Genomic DNA, 15168 nt, shown 5'->3' on the forward strand with positions numbered 1-15168 from the left:
GACACGGAATTCTGGTATTTTTGGGGCAAAAACACAAACGTTGGGCAATGGTCAGCGATAGCAACATCCCATACACCAGCAGATACATTCATATCAATGTTGCATAGTATGTGATCAATTAAAGTGGCCGAGTTATTGATTATTCGTGTAGGTTCTGCGATAACATTTTGGACGTGAAATGAAGGTAGAAAATATGTATAATCGGGGTAATCATCCTTTGACAAATCAATATTAAAATCACCACAAATAATTAAAGAATCATTCGATGTTGTAGTAGATAACAAAATACTTTCCATGGCCGAAATGAAATCGCTTTTGCTTGAGTTTGGAGGACGGTAGATAACACCGACAGTGATACCGCCTTTGATGCGAACAAAAAGGGATTCAATTGCGCCTTTAGTAAAGGTGCATTCGTTGAGATAGTAGCTATCTACATTCCGTCTTAGAAACAGCGCTACGCCCCCTCCACGTGCCGAACATTTTCTAGGTTGGGAATGCATATAGTAACCGGGAATTTCTGCTGTCTCGCCCTCTCTAAGCCAAGTTTCCGTAACCGCGATTATATCGAAGCTGAACGTAAATTTAGACACATAAGCAATCAAAGTATCCAAATTCTTTCGTATGCTACGTACGTTACAGTGCAAAACGGTCAGATAACCATGCTCAAGTCGCATATGTTCAATTTGAGCTGTGGTGTAAGCCATATTCCGACTTTCACTTCGTATCAGTTGAATGGTTCTTATACCACTTGAGCAAGATCATCCATGCATGAAATGTGAACGGCCCTGGAGTTATCCGTTCTGCGCATCAGGATTTTTCCATCTGCCACCCACGTGAACTTCAATTTTTTATCGCGTTTCGCCTTCAGAGCACACCCTAGAAGAACCTTTTTTGCAGGACAGAGATGCTCATTTATATATATTGGTTCTGTTCCAGGGAGACCCAAGTTGGATGTGTTCAACCGTAATTTTTTGCTTCCTTTAGTATTTTGTCCCTTGCTGCACGTGATGTAAATTTGACAATGATGTTGGATTTAGTTTTATCTTTGGTAGGCACACGATGAACAACATCAATATCCGATTCTTTGACCGGAACCTTGAGACAGGCGGAGATGGCTGTAGTTGTGGCCAGAAGATCCTCATTCTGAACTTCCGGTATTCCCTTTATCTCCAGGTTTTCCCGGCGGCTGTATTGCTGCAGATCAATGAGCTCCTTCTTCGTTTCGTTCAGCTCTTTCATGAGGCGGCTGGTTTCTATCCTCACCGCCTGCTGTTCTGCCCTAGCATCAGCAAGTTCTTTCCTGACGTCTGTAATCTCGGTTTTGAATTCCTCAAACATCTTGTTGATGAAATCCATGCCTTTTTTCACAGCGCCAAGTTCAGTTTCAAAAACCTTAGTAAGATCTGCTTTTATTTCGCCCTGACTTTTTTGAAACTTCTCAGCCATGTCCGCGAGTGCCTTACAAAGCTCTTTAATCGTGGAAGGTTGTCTGTCGCCCATTTCTAGCACACACTTGGAGCAGTCCAGTAGCCAATGTATAACTTAATGGCTGCGATAGCCTTTGCACGTACCTGCGAAAAAAATGCAGTGGTTTTAGTAGCGATTCCGCCCAGCGGCTGCCTGGACTGCTCCGATGTGATGGCCCTTCCTGGTCAGCAAGCCCTTATGTAGCCGTTCATGCCGTGACGTCCGTGTCTCTCTGGCTGCGCAGGCGCTGTCGTCGCTCGGATGCCGATTTCTCTGCTGCCGGTACGTTTGCGATGCTACGATGAAGGGGCCATGACTGTTCAAAGGCTGTGCCGCTGAAGATTCCGGCTGCGAAAAAAATGCAGTGGTTTTAGTAGCGATTCCGCCCAGCGGCTGCCTGGACTGCTCCGATGCGACACTCTCGCGACAAATGTGACTGCTTCGGATTAGACACGCAATAAGGACGACAACGAACCACCCGAAGGACCGATGAACCTAGAGCACGCAGTGCATTCTGGGCGTCAGGGCTTTTTGTGAACTTGAAAGAAGAAGCTCGAAAACTGACCTCTGCCTCACAAATTCGCGACACTCTCCTCCTTCGTTTTCTTTCTTACCATCGTTCGCTCGGTTACAACGCCGTCCTCGTCGCCACAACAGGGTATAGCTTTTTCGGGTGCCACTGGACGCCGAAGGCGGTTTTCCCACACGTGACTACCGCGGGCTCGAAAACTGACTTCCGCCTCACAAATTCGCGACACTCTCCTACTTCCTCTTCTTTCTTCCCATCGTTCGCTCGGTTACAGCGCGGTCGCCGTCGCCACACCGCGGTATAGCCGCCGCCAAAATGCGGCGCACTAAAACTACTCGCCGCACGCAACGTACTCCAAGCAGCGAGTACTGGTGGATGTATATAGCTCCCTGCGCGAGCAATATAGAGGAACTCTAGCGCATGCTACTCTGCCGTCATCTCGAAGCGCTTCGGCGCCGCCTAGAATACTTTTGTATATCGTCTTTGAACCTCCTGCGCAAATGTCACTGCTGCGGATTAGACACGCAACGAGGACGACAATGAACCACCCGAAGGACCGATGGACCTAGAGCACGCAGTGCATTCTGGGCTTCTGGGCTTTTTGTGAACTTGAAAGAAGAAGCTCGGAAACTGACCTCTACCTCACAAATTCGCGACACTCTCCTCCTTAGTTTTCTTTCTTACCATCGTTCGCTCGGTTACAACGCGGTCATTGGCGCCACAACAGGGTATAGCTTTTTCGAGTGCCACAGGACGCCGAAGGCGGTTTTCCCACACGTGACTACCGCGGGCTCGAAAACTGACTTCCGCCTCACAAATTCGCGACACTCTCCTACTTCCTCTTCTTTCTTCCCATCGTTCGCTCGGTTACAGCGCGGTCGCCGTCGCCACACCACGGTATAGCCGCCGCCAAAATGCGGCGCACTAAAACTACTCGCCGCACGCAACGTACTCCAAGCAGCGAGTACTGGTGGATGTATATAGCTCCCTGCGCGAGCAATATAGAGGAACTCTAGCGCATGCTACTCTGCCGTCATCTCGAAGCGCTTCGGCGCCGCCTAGAATACTTTTGTATATCGTCTTTGAACCTCCTGCGCAAATGTCACTGCTGCGGATTAGACACGCAACGAGGACGACAATGAACCACACGAAGGACCGATGAACCTAGAGCACGCAGTGCATTCTGGGCTTCTGGGCTTTTTGTGAACTTGAAAGAAGAAGCTCGGAAACTGACCTCTAATTCACAAATTCGCGACACTCTCCTCCTTAGTTTTCTTTCTTACCATCGTTCGCTCGGTTACAACGCGGTCGTCGTCGCAACAACAGGGTATAGCTTTTTCGGGTGCCACTGGACGCCGAAGGCGGTTTTCCCACACGTGACAAGCGCGCGCTCGAAAACTGACTGCCACCTCACAAATTCGCGACACTCTCCTCCTTCGTTTTCTTTCTTCCCATCGTTCGCACGGTTACAACGCGGTCGTAGGCGCCACAACAGGGTATATCTTTTTCAGGTGCCACTGGACGCCGAAGGCGGTTTTCCCACACGTGACTACCGCGGGCTCGAAAACTGACTTCCGCCTCAAAAATTCGCGACACTCTCCTATTTCCTCTTCTTTCTTCCCATCGTTCGCTCGGTTACAGCGCGGTCGCCGTCGCCACACCACGGTATAGCCGCCGCCAAAAAGCGACGCACTAAAACTACTCGCCGCACGCAACGTACTCCAAGCAGCGAGTACTGGTGGACGTATATAGCTGCCTGCGGGAGCAATAAAGAGGAACTCTAGCGCGTACTACTCTGCCGTCATCTTGTAGCGCGTCGGCGCTGCCTAGAATACTGTTGTATATCGTCTTTGAACCTCCTGCGCAAATGTCACTGCTTCGAATATGACACGCAATAAGGACGACAAAGAACCACCCGAAGGACCGATGAACGTAGAGCACGCAGTGCATGATGGGCTTCTGGGCTTTTTGTTAACTTGAAAGAAGAAGCTCGAAAACTGACCTTTGCCTCACAAATTCGCGACACTCTCCTCCTTCGTTTTCTTTCTTCCAATGCTTCGCTCGGTAACAACGCGGTCGCCGTCGCCACACCACGGTATAGCAGCCGCCAAAATGAGGCGTACTAAAACTACTCGCCGCACGCAACGTACTCCAAAGAGCCGGTACCGGTAGACGTATATAGCTCCCTGCGGGAGCTATATAGAGGAACTCTAGCGCGCGCTACTCTGCCGTCATCTTGTAGCGCGTCGGCGCTGCCTAGAATACTGTTGTATATCGTCTTTGAACCTCCTGCGCAAATGTCACTGCTTCGGATATGACACGCAATAAGGGCGACAAAGAACCACCCGAAGGACCGATGAACGTAGAGCACGCAGTGCATGATGGGCTTCTGGGCTTTTTGTGAACTCGAAAGAAGAAGCTCGAAATCTGACCTCTGCCTCACAAATTCGGGACACTCTCCTCCTTCGTTTTCTTTTTTCCCATCGTTCGCTCGGTTACAACGCGGTCGCCGTCCCCACACCACGGTATAGCCGCCACCAAAATGCAGCGCATTAAACTACTCGCCGCACGCAACGTACTCTCTCCAAGCATCGGGTACCGGTGGATGTATATAGCTCCCTGCGGAAGCTATATAGAGGAACTCTAGCGTGCGCTACTCTGCCGTCATCTCGTAGCGCGTCGGCGCCGCCTAGAATACTGTTCTATATCGTATTTGAACCTCCTACACAAATGTGACTGCTTCGGATTAGACACGCAATAAGGACGACAACGAACCACCCGAAGGACCGATGAACCTAGAGCACGCAGTGCATTCTGGGCGTCAGGGCTTTTTGTGAACTTGAAAGAAGAAGCTCTAAAACTGACCTCTGCCTCACAAATTCGCGACACTCTCCTCCTTCGTTTTTTTTCTTACCATCGTTCGCTCGGTTACAACGCCGTCCTCGTCGCCACAACAGGGTATAGCTTTTTCGGGTGCCACTGGACGCCGAAGGCGGTTTTCCCACACGTGACTACCGCGGGCTCGAAACTGACTTCCGCCTCACAAATTCGCGACACTCTCCTACTTCCTCTTCTTTCTTCCCATCGTTCGCTCGGTCACAGCGCGGTCGCCGTCGCCACACCACGGTATAGCCGCCGCCAAAATGCGGCGCACTAAAACTACTCGCCGCACGCAACGTACTCCCAGCAGCGAGTACTGGTGGATGTATATAGCTCCCTGCGCGAGCAATATAGAGGAACTCTAGCGCATGCTACTCTGCCGTCATCTCAAAGCGCTTCGGCGCCGCCTAGAATACTTTGGTATATCGTCTTTGAACCTCCTGCGCAAATGTCACTGCTGCGGATTAGACACGCAACGAGGACGACAATGAACCACCCGAAGGACCGATGAACCTAGAGCACGCCGTGCATTCTGGGCTTCTGGGCTTTTTGTGAACTTGAAAGAAGAAGCTCGGAAACTGACCTCTACCTCACAAATTCGCGACACTCTCCTCCTTAGTTTTCTTTCTTACCATCGTTCGCTCGGTTACAACACGGTCATTGGCGCCACAACAGGGTATAGCTTTTTCGAGTGCCACAGGACGCCGAAGGCGGTTTTCCCACACGTGACTACCGCGGGCTCGAAAACTGACTTCCGCCTCACAAATTCGCGACACTCTCCTACTTCCTCTTCTTTCTTCCCATCGTTCGCTCGGTTACAGTGCGGTCGCCGTCGCCACACCACGGTATAGCCGCCGCCAAAATGCGGCGAAATAAAACTACTCGCCGCACGCAACGTACTCAAAGCAGCGAGTACCAGTTGACGTATATAGCTCCCTGCGGGAGCTAAATAGAGGAACTCTAGCACGTGCTACTCTGCCGTCATCTCGAAGCGCGTCGGCGCCGCCTAGAATACTGTTGTAAATAGTGTTTGAACCTCTTTGCAAATATCACTGCTTCGGATATGACACGCAATAAGGACGACAACGAACCACCCGAAGGACCAATGCACGTAGAGCACGCAGTGCATGATTGGCTTCTGGATTTTTTGTGAACTTGAAAGAAGCTCGAAAACTGACCTCTGCCTCACAATTTCGCAACACTCTCCTCCTTCGTTTTCTTTCTTCCCATCGTTCGCTCGGTTACAACACGGTCGCCGTCGCCACACCACGGTATAGAAGCCGCCAAAATTCGGCGCACTAAATCTACTCGCCGCACGCAACGTACTCCAAGCAGCGGGTATTGGTGGATGTATATAGCTCCCTGCGGGAGCTATATAGAGGAACTCTATCGCGCGCTACTCTGCCGTCATCTCGTAGCGCGTCGGCGCCGCCTAGAATACTGTTGTATATCTTGTTTGAACCTCCTGCGCAAATGTCACTGCTTCGGATATGACACGCAACAAGGACGACAACGAACCACCCGAAGGGCCGATGAACGTAGAGCACGCAGTGCATGCTGGGCTTCGGGGCTTTTTGTGAACTTGAAAGAAGCTCGAAAACTGACCTCTGCCTCACAAATACGCGACACTGTCCTCCTTCGTTTTCTTTCTTCCCATCGTTCGCTCGGACAACGCGGTCGTCGTCGCCACACCCGGAAATAGCTTTTTGGGGTGCCACTGGACGCCGAAGGCGCTTTTCTTACACGTGACTAGCGCGAGCTCGAAAACTGGCTTCCGCCTCACAAATTCGTGACACTCTCCTTCATCGTTTTCTTTCTTCCCATCGTTCGCTCGGTTACAACGCGGTAGCCGTGGGCACACCACGGTATAGCAGCCGCCAAAATTCGGTGCACTAAAACTACTCGCCGCACGCAACATACTCCAAGCAGCGGGCACTGGTGGACGTATATAGCTCCCTGCTGGAGCTATATAGAGGGACTCTAGCGCGCGCTACTCTGCCGTCATCTCGTAGCGCATCGCGAAGCCTAGAATACTGTTGTATATCGTGTTTGAACCTCCTACGCAAATGTCACTGCTTCGGATATGACACCCAGTAAGGACAACAACGAACCACCCGAAGGACCGATGAACGTAGAGCACGCAGTGCAGTCTGGGCTTCAGAGCTTTTTGTGAACTTGAAAGAAGAAGCTCGAAAACTGACGTCTCCCTCACAAATTCGCGACACTCTCCTCCTTCGTTTTCTTTCTTCCCATCGTTCGCTCGGTTACAACGTGGTCGTCGTCGCCACACCAGGGTATAACTTTTTCGGGTGCCACTGGACGCCGAAGGCAGTTTTCCCACACGTGACTACCGCGGACTCGAAAATTGACTTCCGCCTCACAAATTCGCGACACTCTCCTCCTTCGTTTTCTTTCTTCCCATCGTTCACTCGGTTACAATGCGGTCGCCGTCGCCACGACCATGGTATAGCCGCCGCCAAAATGCGCCGCACAAAAACTACTCGCCGCACGCAACGTACTCCAAGCAGCGGGTACCAGTGGACGTATATAGCTCCCTGCGGAAGCTATACAGAGGAACTCTAGAGCGCGCTAATCTGCCGTCATCTCGTAGCGCGTCGCGCCACCTTGAATACTGTTGTATATCGTGTTTGAACCTCCTGCGCAAATGTCACTGCTTCGGATATGACACGCAATAAGGACGACAACGAACCACCCCAAGGACCGATGAACGTAGAGCGCGCAGTGCATGCTGGGCTTCGGGGCTTTTTGTGAACTTGAAAGAAGAAGCTCGAAAACTGACCTCTGCCTCACAAATTCGCGACACTGTCCTCCTTCGTTTTCTTTCTTCCCATCGTTCGCTCGGACAACGTGGTCGTCGTCGCCACACCAGGGTATAGCTTTTTGGGGTGCCACTGGACGCCGAAGGCGCTTTTCCCACACGTGACTAGCGCGAGCTCGAAAACTGACTTCCGCCTCTCAAATTCGTGACACTCTCCTGCTTCGTTTTCTTTCTTCCCATCGTTCGCTCGGTTACAACGCGGTCACCGTTGGCACACCACGGTATAGCAGCCGCCAAAATTCGGTGCACTAAAACTACTCGCCGCACGCAATGTACTCCAAGCAGCGGGCACCGGTGGACGTATATAGCTCCCTGCTTGAGCTATATAGAGGGACTCTAGCGCGCGCTACTCTGCCGTCATCTCGTAGCGCTTCGGAGCCGCCTAGAATACTGTTGTATATCGTGTTTGAACCTCCTCCGCAAATGTCACTGCTTCGGATATGACACGCAATAAGGACGACAACGAACCAGCCGAAGGACCGATGAACATAGAGCCTGAAGTGCATGCTGGGCTTCTGGTCTTTTCGTGAACTTGAAAGAAGTAGCTCGAAAATTGACCTCTGCCTCACCAATTCGCGACACTCTCCTCCTTCGTTTTCTTTCTTCCCATCGTTCACTCGGTTACAATGCGGTCGCCGTCGCCACGACCATGGTATAGCCGCCGCCAAAATGCGCCGCACAAAAACTACTCGCCGCACGCAACGTACTCCAAGCAGCGGGTACCAGTGGACGTATATAGCTCCCTGCGGAAGCTATACAGAGGAACTCTAGAGCGCGCTAATCTGCCGTCATCTCGTAGCGCGTCGCGCCGCCTTGAATACTGTTGTATATCGTGTTTGAACCTCCTGCGCAAATGTCACTGCTTCGGATATGACACGCAATAAGGACGACAACGAACCACCCCAAGGACCGATGAACGTAGAGCACGCAGTGCATGCTGGGCTTCGGGGCTTTTTGTGAACTTGAAAGAAGAATCTCGAAAACTGACCTCTGCCTCACAAATTCGCGACACTGTCCTCCTTCGTTTTCTTTCTTCCCATCGTTCACTCGGTGACAATGTGGTCGCCGTCACCACGACCATGGTATAGCCGCCGCCAAAATGCGCCGCACTAAAACTACTCGCCACACGCAACGTACTCAAAGCAGCGGGTACCGCTGGACGTATATAGCTCCCTGGGGAATCTATATAGAGTAACTCTAGAGCGCGCTAATCTGCCGTCATCTCGTAGCGCGTCGCGCCACCTTGAATACTGTTGTATATCGTGTTTGAACCTCCAGCGCAAATGTCACTGCTTCGGATATGACACGCAATAAGGACCACAACGAACCACCCCAAGGACCGATGAACGTAGAGCACGCAGTGCATGATGGGCGTCTGGGCTTTTTGTGAACTTGAAAGAAGAAGCTCGAAAACTGACCTCTGCCTCACAAGTTCGCGACACTCTCCTCCTTCGTTTTCTTTCTTCCCATCGTTCGCTCGGTTACAACGCGGTCGCCGTCGCCACACCACGGTACAGCAGCCGCCAAATTTCGGCGCACTAAAACTACTCGCCGCACGCAACGTACTCCAAAAAGCGGGTGCCGGTAGACGTATATAGCTCCCTGCGGGAGATATATAGAGGAACTCTAGCGCGCGCTACTCTGCTGTCATCTTGTAGCGCGTCGGCGCCGCCTAGAATACTGTTGTATATCGTGTTTGAACCTCCTACGCAAATGTCACTGCTTCGGATATGACACCCAATAAGGACGACAACGAACCACCCGAAGGACCGATGAACATAGATCACGCAGTGCATTCTGGACTTCTGGGCTTTTGTGAACTTGAAAGAAGAAGCTCGAAAACTGACCTCTCAATCACAAATTTGCAACACTCTCCTCCTTCGTTTTCTTTCTTCCCATCGTTCGCTCGGTTACAACGTGGTTGTCGTCGCCACACCAGGGTATAGCTTTTTCGAGTGCCACAGGACGCCGAAGGCGGTTTTCCCACACGTGACTACCGCGGGCTCGAAAACTGACTTCCGCCTCACAAATTCGCGACACTCTCCTACTTCCTCTTCTTTCTTCCCATCGTTCGCTCGGTTACAGTGCGGTAGCCGTCGCCACACCACGGTATAGCAGCCGGCAAAATTCGGTGCACTAAAACTACTCGCCGCACGCAACGTACTCAAAGCAGCGAGTACCAGTTGACGTATATAGCTCCCTACGGGAGCTAAATAGAGGAACTCTAGCGCGTGCTACTCTGCCGTCATCTCGAAGCGCGTCGGCGCCGCCTAGAATACTGTTGTAAATAGTGTTTGAACCTCCTTGCAAATATCACTGCTTCGGATATGACACGCAATAAGGACGACAACGAACCACCCGAAGGACCAATGAACGTAGAGCACGCAGTGCATGATTGGCTTCTGGATTTTTTGTGAACTTGAAAGAAGCTCGAAAACTGACCTCTGCCTCACAATTTCGCAACACTCTCCTCCTTCGTTTTCTTTCTTCCCATCGTTCGCTCGGTTACAACACGGTCGCCGTCGCCACACCACGGTATAGCAGCCGCCAAAATTCGGCGCACTAAATCTACTCGCCGCACGCAACGTACTTCAAGCAGCGGGTATTGGTGGATGTATATAGCTCCCTGCGGGAGCTATATAGAGGAACTCTATCGCGCGCTACTCTGCCGTCATCTCGTAGCGCGTCGGCGCCGCCTAGAATACTGTTGTATATCTTGTTTGAACCTCCTGCGCAAATATCACTGCTTCGGATATGACACGCAACAAGGACGACAACGAACCACCCGAAGGGCCGATGAACGTAGAGCACGCAGTGCATGCTGGGCTTCGGGGCTTTTTGTGAACTTGAAAGAAGCTCGAAAACTGACCTCTGCCTCACAAATTCGCGACACTGTCCTCCTTCGTTTTCTTTCTTCCCATCGTTCGCTCGGACAACGCGGTCGTCGTCGCCACACCCGGAAATAGCTTTTTGGGGTGCCACTGGACGCCGAAGGCGCTTTTCTTACACGTGACTAGCGCGAGCTCGAAAACTGGCTTCCGCCTCACAAATTCGTGACACTCTCCTTCATCGTTTTCTTTCTTCCCATCGTTCGCTCGGTTACAACGCGGTAGCCGTGGGCACACCACGGTATAGCAGCCGCCAAAATTCGGTGCACTAAAACTACTCGCCGCACGCAACATACTCCAAGCAGCGGGCACTGGTGGACGTATATAGCTCCCTGCTGGAGCTATATAGAGGGACTCTAGCGCGCGCTACTCTGCCGTCATCTCGTAGCGCGTCGCGAAGCCTATAATACTGTTGTATATCGTGTTTGAACCTCCTACGCAAATGTCACTGCTTCGGATATGACACCCAGTAAGGACAACAACGAACCACCCGAAGGACCGATGAACGTAGAGCACGCAGTGCATTCTGGGCTTCAGAGCTTTTTGTGAACTTGAAAGAAGAAGCTCGAAAACTGACGTCTCCCTCACAAATTCGCGACACTCTCCTCCTTCGTTTTCTTTCTTCCCATCGTTCGCTCGGTTACAACGTGGTCGTCGTCGCCACACCAGGGTATAACTTTTTCGGGTGCCACTGGACGCCGAAGGCAGTTTTCCCACACGTGACTACCGCGGACTCGAAAATTGACTTCCGCCTCACAAATTCGCGACACTCTCCTCCTTCGTTTTCTTTCTTCCCATCGTTCACTCGGTTACAATGCGGTCGCCGTCGCCACGACCATGGTATAGCCGCCGCCAAAATGCGCCGCACAAAAACTACTCGCCGCACGCAACGTACTCCAAGCAGCGGGTACCAGTGGACGTATATAGCTCCCTGCGGAAGCTATACAAAGGAACTCTAGAGCGCGCTAATCTGCCGTCATCTCGTAGCGCGTCGCGCCGCCTTGAATACTGTTGTATATCGTGTTTGAACCTCCTGCGCAAATGTCACTGCTTCGGATATGACACGCAATAAGGACGACAACGAACCACCCCAAGGACCGATGAACGTAGAACACGCAGTGCATGCTGGGCTTCGGGGCTTTTTGTGAACTTGAAAGAAGAAGCTCGAAAACTGACCTCTGCCTCACAAATTCGCGACACTGTCCTCCTTCGTTTTCTTTCTTCCCATCGTTCGCTCGGACAACGTGGTCGTCGTCGCCACACCAGGGTATAGCTTTTTGGGGTGCCACTGGACGCCGAAGGCGCTTTTCCCACACGTGACTAGCGCGAGCTCGTAAACTGACTTCCGCCTCTCAAATTCGTGACACTCTCCTGCTAGGACCGATGAACGTAGAGCACGCAGTGCATGCTGGGCTTCGGGGCTTTTTGTGAACTTGAAAGAAGAAGCTCGAAAACTGACCTCTGCCTCACAAATTCGCGACACTGTCCTCCTTCGTTTTCTTTCTTCCCATCGTTCGCTCGGACAACGTGGTCGTCGTCGCCACACCAGGGTATAGCTTTTTGGGGTGCCACTGGACGCCGAAGGCGCTTTTCCCACACGTGACTAGCGCGAGCTCGAAAACTGACTTCCGCCTCTCAAATTCGTGACACTCTCCTGCTTCGGTTTCTTTCTTCCCATCGTTCGCTCGGTTACAACGCGGTCACCGTTGGCACACCACGGTATAGCAGCCGCCAAAATTCGGTGCACTAAAACTACTCGCCGCACGCAACGTACTCCAAGCATCGGTTACCGGCGGACGTATATAGCTCCATGCGGGAGCTATATAGAGGAACTCTAGCGCGCGCTACTCTGCCGTCATCTCGTAGCGCGTCGGCGCCGCCTAGAATACTGTTGTATATCGTGTTTGAACCTCCTACGCAAATGTCACTGCTTCGGATATGACACCCAATAAGGGCGACAACGAACCACCCGAAGGACCGATGAACGTAGAGCACGCAGTGCATTCTGGGCTTCTGGGCTTTTTGTGAACTTGAAAGAAGAAGCTCGAAAACTGACCTCTCAATCACAAATTCGCGACACTCTCCTCCTTCGTTTTCTTTCTTCCCATCCTTCACTCGGTTACAATGTGGTCGCCGTCACCACGACCATGGTATAGCCGCCGCCAAAATGCGCCGCACTAAAACTACTCGCCACACGCAACGTACTCAAAGCAGCGGGTACCGCTGGACGTATATAGCTCCCTGGGGAATCTATATAGAGTAACTCTAGAGCGCGCTAATCTGCCGTCATCTCGTAGCGCGTCGCGCCACCTTGAATACTGTTGTATATCGTGTTTGAACCTCCAGCGCAAATGTCACTACTTCGGATATGACACGCAATAAGGACGACAACGAACCACCCCAAGGACCGATGAACGTAGAGCACGCAGTGCATGATGGGCGTCTGGGCTTTTTGTGAACTTGAAAGAAGAAGCTCGAAAACTGACCTCTGCCTCACAAGTTCGCGACACTCTCCTCCTTCGTTTTCTTTCTTCCCATCGTTCGCTCGGTTACAACGCGGTCGCCGTCGCCACACCACGGTATAGCAGCCGCCAAATTTCGGCGCACTAAAACTACTCGCCGCACGCAACGTACTCCAAAAAGCGGGTGCCGGTAGACGTATATAGCTCCCTGCGGGAGATATATAGAGGAACTCTAGCGCGCGCTACTCTGCTGTCATCTTGTAGCGCGTCGGCGCCGCCTAGAATACTGTTGTATATCGTGTTTGAACCTCCTACGCAAATGTCACTGCTTCGGATATGACACCCAATAAGGACGACAACGAACCACCCGAAGGACCGATGAACATAGATCACGCAGTGCATTCTGGACTTCTGGGCTTTTGTGAACTTGAAAGAAGAAGCTCGAAAACTGACTTCTCAATCACAAATTTGCAACACTCTCCTCCTTCGTTTTCTTTCTTCCCATCGTTCGCTCGGTTACAACGTGGTTGTCGTCGCCACACCAGGGTATAGCTTTTTCGGGTGCCACTGGACGCCGAAGGCGCTTTTCCCACACGTGACTACCGCGGACTCGAAAACTGACTTCCGCCTCACAAATTCGTGACACTCTCCTGCTTCGTTTTCTTTCTTCCCATCGTTCACTCGGTTACAATGCGGTCGCCGTCGCCACGACCACGGTATAGCCGCCGCCAAAAAGCGACGCACTAAAACTACTCGCCGCACGCAACGTACTCCAAGCAGCGAGTACTGGTGGACGTATATAGCTGCCTGCGGGAGCAATAAAGAGGAACTCTAGCGCGCGCTACTCTGCTGTCATCACGTAGCGCGCCGCCGCCGCCTAGAATACTGTTGTATATCGTGTTTGAACCTCCTGCGCAAATGTCACTGCTTCGGATATGACACGCAATAAGGACAACAACGAACCAGCCGAAGGACCGATGAACATAGAGCCTGAAGTGCATGCTGGGCTTCCTTTCTTTTTGTGAACTTGAAAGAAGAAGCTCGAAAACTGACCTCTGCCTCACAAATTCGCGACACTCTCCTCCTTCGTTTTCTTTCTTCCCATCGTTCGCTCGGTTACAAAGCGGTCGCCGTCCCCACACCACGGAATAGCAGCCGCCAAAATGCGGCGCACTAAAACTACTCGCCGCACGCAACGTACTCCAAGCATCGGGTACCGGTGGACGTATATAGCTCCCGCAGGGAGCTATATAGAGGAACTTTAGCGCGCGCTACTCTGCCGTCATCTCGTAGCGCGTCGGCGCCGCCTAGAATACTGTTGTATATCTTGTTTGAACCTCTTGCGCAAATGTCACTGCTTCGGATATGACACGCAATAAGGACGACAACGAACCACCCGAAGGGCCGATGAACGTAGAGCACGCAGTGCATGCTGGGCTTCGGGGCTTTTTGTGAACTTGAACGAAGCTCGAAAACTGACCTCTGCCTCACAAATTCGCGACACTGTCCTCCTTCGTTTTCTTTCTTCCCATCGTTCGCTCGGACAACGCGGTCGTCGTCGCCACACCAGGGTATAGCTTTTTGGGGTGCCACTGGACGCCGAAGGCGCTTTTCCCACACGTGACTAGCGCGAGCTCGAAAACTGACTTCCGCCTCACAAATTCGTGACACTCTCCTGCTTCGTTTTCTTTCTTCCCATCGTTCGCTCGGTTACAACGCGGTCGCCGTTGGCACACCACGGTATAGCAGCCGGCAAAATTCGGTGCACTAAAACTACTCGCCGCACGCAACGTACTCCAAGCAGCGGGCACCGGTGGGCGTATATAGCTCCCTGCTGTAGCTATATAGAGGGACTCTAGCGCGCGTTACTATGCCGTCATCTCGTAGCGCGTCGGCGACGCCAAGAATACTGTTGTATATCGTGTTTGAACCTGCTACGCAAATATCACTTCTTCGGATATGACACCCAATAAGGACGACAACGAACCACCCGAAGGACCGATGAACGTAGAGCACGCAGTGCATTCTGGGCTTCTGGGCTTTTGTGAACTTGAAAGAAGAAGCTCGAAAACTGACCTCTCAATCACAAATTTGCAACACTCT

At 51.9% G+C, this 15168-nt stretch overlaps 1 pseudogene; it reads right to left on the reverse strand.

The window, feature by feature from the left end:
- Positions 1-297: 297 nt before the first annotated feature.
- LOC144163840 (uncharacterized) lies at positions 298-1356 on the reverse strand (annotated as a pseudogene).
- Between the last annotated feature and the right edge of the window lie 13812 nt (positions 1357-15168).

The sequence above is a fragment of the Haemaphysalis longicornis genome, unplaced genomic scaffold (assembly GCF_048455015.1).
Source record: "Haemaphysalis longicornis isolate Haplotype H1 unplaced genomic scaffold, Haemaphysalis longicornis Haplotype H1 scaffold_1, whole genome shotgun sequence".
Taxonomy (NCBI): Eukaryota; Metazoa; Arthropoda; class Arachnida; order Ixodida; family Ixodidae; genus Haemaphysalis; species Haemaphysalis longicornis.